Consider the following 9,074-nt stretch of genomic DNA (forward strand, 5'->3'; position numbering starts at 1 on the left):
CCATACAGACGGCTAGCTCTCTGTGTGCTAACTCTGCTTTTCAAATCCATCTATTAGTGCTGCCCCATTCTGCTAACACGTTACACTGTGCCTCTAATTACTGGGTCTTTACATGGGGGTTACTTAGTAAATACATGTGTACTTACAACAAAACAGCAATGCAGCGCCCCTTATGCAGAAGTGCTATTGCCTTGTTTACAATGTACTTAATGTGTAAGTCTTTTTACATGAATGAACCCTAACCCTTTCCTGATACAATTGTGCACTTGTATATGTCGTGCATCTGTTATTGGATTAACTGTCCTGCAAAAAAATATATGCAAGCAATGCTCTATTTTCAGAAAACAGCAAATGTGAAGCTGACACTTTTGTTTGACACATTATTTCATAGAAGCTAATGGACTGCAGTGGAGCGCTCCAGGCATGCTGAGATAACCGTGCAGTGATTACAAGTCAATAATCTGCAGTGGAGCGCTCCAGGCATGCTGAGATAACCGTGCGGTGATTACAAGTCAATAATCTGCAGTGGAGCGCTCCAGGCATGCTGAGATAACCGTGCAGTGATTACAAGTCAATAATCTGCAGTGGAGCGCTCCAGGCATGCTGAGATAACCGTGGGTGATTACAAGTCAATAATCTGCAGTGGAGCGCTCCATGTGCAGTGATTACAAGTCAATAATCTGCAGTGGAGCGCTCCAGGCATGCTGAGATAACCATGATTACAAGTCAATAATCTGCAGTGGAGCGCTCCAGGCATGCTGAGATAACCGTGCGGTGATTACAAGTCAATAATCTGCAGTGGAGCGCTCCAGGCATGCTGAGATAACCGTGCGGTGATTACAAGTCAATAATCTGCAGTGGAGCGCTCCAGGCATGCTGAGATAACCATTAGTGATTACAAGTCAATAATCTGCAGTGGAGCGCTCCAGGCATGCTGAGATAACCGTGCGGTGATTACAAGTCAATAATCTGCAGTGGAGCGCTCCAGGCATGCTGAGATAACCGTGCAGTGATTACAAGTCAATAATCTGCAGTGGAGCGCTCCAGGCATGCTGAGATAACCGTGCGGTGATTACAAGTCAATAATCTGCAGTGGAGCGCTCCAGGCATGCTGAGATAACCGTGCGGTGATTACAAGTCAATAATCTGCAGTGGAGCGCTCCAGGCATGCTGAGATAACCGTGCGGTGATTACAAGTCAATAATCTGCAGTGGAGCGCTCCAGGCATGCTGAGATAACCGTGCAGTGATTACAAGTCAATAATCTGCAGTGGAGCGCTCCAGGCATGCTGAGATAACCGTGCGGTGATTACAAGTCAATAATCTGCAGTGGAGCGCTCCAGGCATGCTGAGATAACCGTGCAGTGATTACAAGTCAATAATCTGCAGTGGAGCGCTCCAGGCATGCTGAGATAACCGTGCGGTGATTACAAGTCAATAATCTGCAGTGGAGCGCTCCAGGCATGCTGAGATAACCGTGCGGTGATTACAAGTCAATAATCTGCAGTGGAGCGCTCCAGGCATGCTGAGATAACCGTGCAGTGATTACAAGTCAATAATCTGCAGTGGAGCGCTCCAGGCATGCTGAGATAACCGTGCAGTGATTACAAGTCAATAATCTGCAGTGCTTACTGTACTGTTCCAAGGCTCTTCTAGTTTCACTGCAATAAGAGCACTGATGAGGGCACTAGCTGAAACACTGGTCTGCTTGATTCAGTCTCTTCTAGTTTCACTGCAATAAGAGCACTGATGAGGGCACTAGCTGAAACACTGGTCTGCTTGACTCGATCTCTTCTAGTTTCACTGCAACAAGAGCACTGATGAGGGCACTAGCTGAAACACTGGTCTGCTTGACTCGATCTCTTCTAGTTTCACTGCAACAAGAGCACTGATGAGGGCACTAGCTGAAACACTGGTCTGCTTGACTCGATCTCTTCTAGTTTCACTGCAACAAGAGCACTGATGAGGGCACTAGCTGAAACACTGGTCTGCTTAATTCAATCTCTTCTAGTTTCACTGCAACAAGAGCACTGATGAGGGCACTAGCTGAAACACTGGTCTGCTTGACTCGATCTCTTCTAGTTTCACTGCAATAAGAGCACTGATGAAGGCACTAGCTGAAACACTGGTCTGCTTGATTCAGTCTCTTCTAGTTTCACTGCAACAAGGGCACTGATGAGGGCACTAGCTGAAACACTGGTCTGCTTGATTCAATCTCTTCTAGTTTCACTGCAATAAGAGCACTGATGAGGGCACTAGCTGAAACACTGGTCTGCTTGATTCAATCTCTTCTAGTTTCACTGCAATAAGAGCACTGATGAGGGCACTAGCTGAAACATTGGTCTGCTTGACACAGGTGTTGATGTAATCGATTTATAGCCCAGCAGGATTTTACTCCAGCTCTGCATTGCACTACATAATCCCCATAGACCAAGTTCTAAAAAGAAGCAGACAATTTCAGACACAGTCACTGAAAAGCATTGCAGCTACAACCACCTTTAACAGACGGAACTCTGTTTGCATGCTGGTCTGTGGCTCCGAGCTGACATCAACAAAAGGATTGCGATATTTCATGGCAATTGTGTAATAATATTTCTGGAGCCTGCAATGTCTAAAAAGATAAAGAGTCTCGGGACAAGGTGGGCAGATTTCCCACTGAGGTGTTGATGCCAGTCCTGTGGCACTCCTCCAGGCTCAGAGACAGAGAGAGCGCAGTTGTGTATCCAGGGGTCTGCTCTGGTTTGTATAGCACAATCTCAATGCTTTACTCTACTTTGCGCATTGAGTTTTAGTGATTAAGCGTTCTTTTATTGGCTATCAACTGTTTGTTTATGGGGTCATAAAATATGCTGCAAGTCTCTTGCAATGAATTTTTTAATAATCAAACCCATCTACACATTTGGAAAGTCTGTTTCATGAATCAGGAAACCCTATAGAGATGCATTGCTCAGTAAGAGTCAGGAAACCCTACCAGATGCATTGCTCAGTAGCAGTCAGGAAACCCTACAGAGATGCATTGCTCAGTAACAGTCAGGAAACCCTACAGAGATGCATTGCTCAGTAACAGTCAGGAAACCCTACAGAGATGCATTGCTCAGTAAGAGTCAGGAAACCCTACAGAGATGCATTGCTCAGTAACAGTCAGGAAACCCTACAGAGATGCATTGCTCAGTAGCAGTCAGGAAACCCTACAGAGATGCATTGCTCAGTAACAGTCAGGAAACCCTACAGAGATGCATTGCTCAGTAACAGTCAGGAAACCCTACGAGATGCATTGCTCAGTAGCAGTCAGGAAACCCTACAGAGATGCATTGCTCAGTAGCAGTCAGGAAACCCTACAGAGATGCATTGCTCAGTAACAGTCAGGAAACCCTACAGAGATGCATTGCTCAGTAAGAGTCAGGAAACCCTACAGAGATGCACTGCTCAGTAAGAGTCAGGAAACCCTACAGAGATGCATTGCTCAGTAGCAGTCAGGAAACCCTACAGAGATGCATTGCTCAGTAAGAGTCAGGAAACCCTACAGAGATGCATTGCTCAGTAAGAGTCAGGAAACCCTACAGAGATGCATTGCTCAGTAAGAGTCAGGAAACCCTACAGAGATGCATTGCTCAGTAAGAGTCAGGAAACCCTACAGAGATGCATTGCTCAGTAAGAGTCAGGAAACCCTACAGAGATGCATTGCTCAGTAAGAGTCAGGAAACCCTACAGAGATGCATTGCTCAGTAGCAGTCAGGAAACCCTACAGAGATGCATTGCTCAGTAACAGTCAGGAAACCCTACAGAGATGCATTGCTCAGTAACAGTCAGGAAACCCTACAGAGATGCATTGCTCAGTAACAGTCAGGAAACCCTACAGAGATGCATTGCTCAGTAGCAGTCAGGAAACCCTACAGAGATGCATTGCTCAGTAACAGTCAGGAAACCCTACAGAGATGCATTGCTCAGTAACAGTCAGGAAACCCTACAGAGATGCATTGCTCAGTAACAGTCAGGAAACCCTACAGAGATGCATTGCTCAGTAACAGTCAGGAAACCCTACAGAGATGCATTGCTCAGTAGCAGTCAGGAAACCCTACAGAGATGCATTGCTCAGTAAGAGTCAGGAAACCCTACAGAGATGCATTGCTCAGTAGCAGTCAGGAAACCCTACAGAGATGCATTGCTCAGTAACAGTCAGGAAACCCTACAGAGATGCATTGCTCAGTAACAGTCAGGAAACCCTACAGAGATGCATTGCTCAGTAACAGTCAGGAAACCCTACAGAGATGCATTGCTCAGTAACAGTCAGGAAACCCTACAGAGATGCATTGCTCAGTAACAGTCAGGAAACCCTACAGAGATGCATTGCTCAGTAACAGTCAGGAAACCCTACAGAGATGCATTGCTCAGTAACAGTCAGGAAACCCTACAGAGATGCATTGCTCAGTAACAGTCAGGAAACCCTACAGAGATGCATTGCTCAGTAACAGTCAGGAAACCCTACAGAGATGCATTGCTCAGTAGCAGTCAGGAAACCCTACAGAGATGCATTGCTCAGTAGCAGTCAGGAAACCCTACAGAGATGCATTGCTCAGTAACAGTCAGGAAACCCTACAGAGATGCATTGCTCAGTAACAGTCAGGAAACCCTACAGAGATGCATTGCTCAGTAAGAGTCAGGAAACCCTACAGAGATGCATTGCTCAGTAGCAGTCAGGAAACCCTACAGAGATGCATTGCTCAGTAACAGTCAGGAAACCCTACAGAGATGCATTGCTCAGTAACAGTCAGGAAACCCTACAGAGATGCATTGCTCAGTAGCAGTCAGGAAACCCTACAGAGATGCATTGCTCAGTAGCAGTCAGGAAACCCTACAGAGATGCATTGCTCAGCAGTCAGGAAACCCTACAGTCAGGAAACCCTACAGATGCATTGCTCAGTAGCAGTCAGGAAACCCTACAGAGATGCACTGCTCATTACGCATCAACGGGATTTTTTGATGGCGCCTATGTCAATGAGAACCATTCTTTAAGCATGCGTTCCTGTGATGATTTCTTTAGAGTGACTGCTGTTAGCTGTAAGTTTAACAAAGTATAACATTTTAATTTAACATTCAGAATTGGCTAACAGAAAGCATGCTGTCTTTAATTCTATGAGGCTTGTTCCCTATTACTTGTGTTATCGGCATCAAAGCTGGGGAGCGCAGCACAATGGGACACGGTCACGGCGTCACATGTACACAATTCATACACTTCATGGTCTGAGAGTGGAAAGGATCCGCTCTGAAGTGAAAACTTGAATGTACAAACGTTCACATTGTGTCCATATATATCTTTGATGAGAGATTCAGTTTGCTCTGTCATGTGACTGTATACAAGTGTTGAAGTGTCTGTGAGGAAACTCCGATTTCACAGCGCTCTGAAAAATAAAAGGCCATTACGGGCATGGCTATAAATAATGACCGGCAATTTCAGAGACTTTTTTTTTCATACAAAACATCCAGCTTTTCCGCTGAAAACACGTGACTCATATTGTGTTTTATTCCAATGAATGTCAAATAACTTTCGCACTGTTTTAAAAGGCGATTGGAAATGATTTCCCTCTCATTCCAGGTGCTGATATCAATACTATTACACTACTCACAGTAGATGGAAAGTGCGCGCTGGGTAGTCTAGTTTAAACTCACTCCAGCGATCTGGCTGCAGCAGTCAGACATGTCACCTACAGCCAAAGGACCAGGATGCAACAGTTCATCTCGAGTTGTATTTATAATATCAGCATATCCTGAATAAACATAAAAAAAACCAAGAAACAAAGGCTTCACAGCACGATATACAACGGGTTAGGTAGTAATAATGCGATTAAGAGGAAAGAAATGAGGGAAGACAGGGCTTTAGGGCCCAGGGGATCTATTGGAATGATGTTGTGAGGAGAGAGAGAGAGAGAGAGAGAGAGAGAGAGAGAGAGAGAGAGAGAGAGAGAGAGAGAGAGAGAGAGAGAGAGAGGGTGTTTAAACATCCGCCAGCATCAGCATCATTCATATACTGAAGCTAGGGAAACAGGCACCAAAGAAAGAGGGAAGCGTGTGGAAAAAGCAAAGGGCAAAACAGAACAAAATAAAGAACAGAAAAGCAGAAGAGTAAAAAACAAAGAAGAAAAGAAGACAGGGAAGCTTTTCCAAATTCCTGGATCCTTTTTACAAGGAGCCATGGACTACTCCCAGAGCCCCCGGTGGATCCATCTGGCGCTGTGCATTTCAATAGGTAGCGTGTTTGTTGTGTTGACAGTGTGCACAGGTAACTTCACCGCGGGGAGGGAAGCGCAAACGCGGCTCTCTCCTTAGAATGTTTATTTCTGTATGTATGTATTCGATGTGTTAGTTATTTGGGTTACTTTATGTATTGAATGAGTTACTTTTACACACTTTCACACTTACCTGTTTATTTATTTATTTATTCATTTATTTAAGATTGTTGATCGTCCAAGGTGCAACGGTGTTAGCAAGTTCGTTTTGCGGGCAATTGAAGGGATATATGCATAGCATCTCATGAAAATGTAAAATTATTGAAAATAACGATATATGTTACACTCATAAAAGAGCCTCTGTGTTTTATATTGTATTGAGAACGGTCCTGTAGAAAAACCGCTTGTCGATTCTGTTCCGGTCAGTGTTGGCACGTCATCGGTGGAATGTATTCCCATTCCAGTGAAGCAGTCGTCAGCGACAGTGCTACACAGCGGGTCAGGGGGTACACAGCGGGTCAGGGGGTACACAGCGGGTCAGGGGGTACATAGCGGGTCAGGGGGTACATAGCGGGTCAGGGGGTACACAGCGGGTCAGGGGGTACACAGCGGGTCAGGGGGTACATAGCGGGTCAGCGACAGGGGGTACACAGCGGGTCAGGGGGTACACAGCGGGTCAGGGGGTACACAGCGGGTCAGGGGGTACATAGCGGGTCAGCGACAGGGGGTACACAGCGGGCTCCCTATATTGAGTTTGACACAAACGACGCTGAATGTAGCACTGTAGGCTGGGCTGGAGGAGATAGTGCAGTGTTGTCTTGTTGATTTTAGATTCTAGAATGATAGTGCAGTGTTGTCTTGTTGATTTTAGATTCTAGAATGATAGTGCAGTGTTGTCTTGTTGATTTTAGATTCTAGAATGATAGTGCAGTGTTGTCTTGTTGATTTTAGATTCTAGAATGATAATGTAGTGTTGTCTTGTTGATTTTAGATCCTAGAATGATAATGCAGTGTTGTTTTACATCTTAGAAACTGCATACGGTCCAGCTGTGATTCTGACAGTCCAAAGCAGGGTGCTCTTGGTGTTATTAATGCCCACATTTTAACAATTGTAAACGGTTCCCTTTCCTTTGGTATTGTTCCCTCAGCTCTTAAGGTCGCTGTGGTAAAACCTGTGCTTAAGAAACACAATTTGAACCCTAAAGTCCTCAATACCTGTAGGCCAATCTCCACCCTACCATTCTTAGATAAGGTTCTAGAGAGATTTGTTGCAATTCAATTATAAACATTTCTAACTCTTAATGGTATATTGGAGGAGTGTCAGTCTGGTTTTCGTGCTGCACATAGTACTGAGACGGCCCTTGTCAGAGTTGTGAATGATCTGCTGCCTTTGATACTGCAGACCATTCCATCCCACTGAATCATCTTGAAAGGACTGTCTGGTCTTGTACTATCCTGGTTCAAATTTTGTCTTTCTGATAGGTTTCGGTTTGTCACTTTTCGGGAGGTATTTTTAAATCTTTTCGGGAGGTATTTTTAAATCTTTTCGGGAGGTATTTTTAAATCTTTTGGGAGGTATTTTTAAATCTTTTCGGGAGGTATTTTTTGTGAGGTTTCTTACTTTTCAGGAGGTAAAATCGGCATTATCTGAGGTTTATATACCAGAGCACAGCTTTTTCTGCTGTTTTTGAAAGGTTTGTTAAACCTGATATGAATGCTGAGTTTCCATTAGACGCACCAGCTGCAGTTAACTGGTGTTTAAAAACGTATCCTTTTTGTTTGGTTGCCTCTGCGGTACGCTGCCCTCACAGCCTCTCATACTGCATGAAAGAAGCATGCTGTATTCACACAATTATAAACTAGCTTAACAACAAAGCAAACCGCAGAAACACAGGGAATCTGAAAAAAGTTTGAAACAGTTTCCTGAGACTACCTGAAATATGTATAACCAATTCATCCAAACAGACTTCAAAGAAACACAGGCAAGCAAGCCACCAGTTAAAACCACTGAGCTTGCAAATCGCTGCAGTTAAGGGCAGTCAGTGCAAAGTGTGCACACCGAGAGCGGTGTGGGGAAGCGCCCAGGCTGATAAACATTTTAACAGAGGGCTAACCAATGCCTGTTCCTCAGGCTGAGAATCTTTCAGCTCGTTACTCGTTTCATTACATTCATTGTGGAAATGCCAGCGGGGCAGTTCGAGGGGCCGGCAGGGGGCAGGGACATCAAGAGGAAATTGCTTTTATTGTTCTCTTGTTTTCAACAGTTATACAGCAGTCCTAGCTTTTACAGCATGTGCTGTCTCTGTGTGGCACAGATTCATAGGATCAGTCCTGCTGCAACCAGATTCGCAATATTGGAACTTTTAATTGGAATATTGGAAGCAATGGAAATGTAGGAAGAGACCAGTAAGATTCTCAAGACATTGCACATGAATTACAGTAAAAAACCCTGGCAGTTGTTGTTTGTGCTGTTCTGCTCTGAGAGAGAGAGAGAGAGAGAGAGCGAGGAGGGTGGGAGGGAAGAGAGAGATAGCGAGAGATAGCGAGAAGACGAGCGCTAGAGACGTAGAGAGGAGATAGCGGTTGATTTACGTATAGAGAGAGAGAGATGACGATAGCGATTGAATTTCTCGAGGGATATATGCTATAGAGATATATAGAGTATTATGGGGGGAGGGATGTAGAGATCAAATAGGTGAGTGGCTGGTATAGTGCGAGAGACAGAGAGCTGATCGAGAGAGGTGGGGCGTTGAGAGAGATAGTATATAGGGGTAGTAGAGTCTAAGGGGGAGAATCTCGATAGAGTGTGGTGTGCGTAGATTGAGAGAGAGAGAGAGACGGGAGAGAGGAG

The sequence above is a fragment of the Polyodon spathula genome, chromosome 17 (assembly GCF_017654505.1).
Source record: "Polyodon spathula isolate WHYD16114869_AA chromosome 17, ASM1765450v1, whole genome shotgun sequence".
NCBI lineage: Eukaryota > Metazoa > Chordata > Actinopteri > Acipenseriformes > Polyodontidae > Polyodon > Polyodon spathula.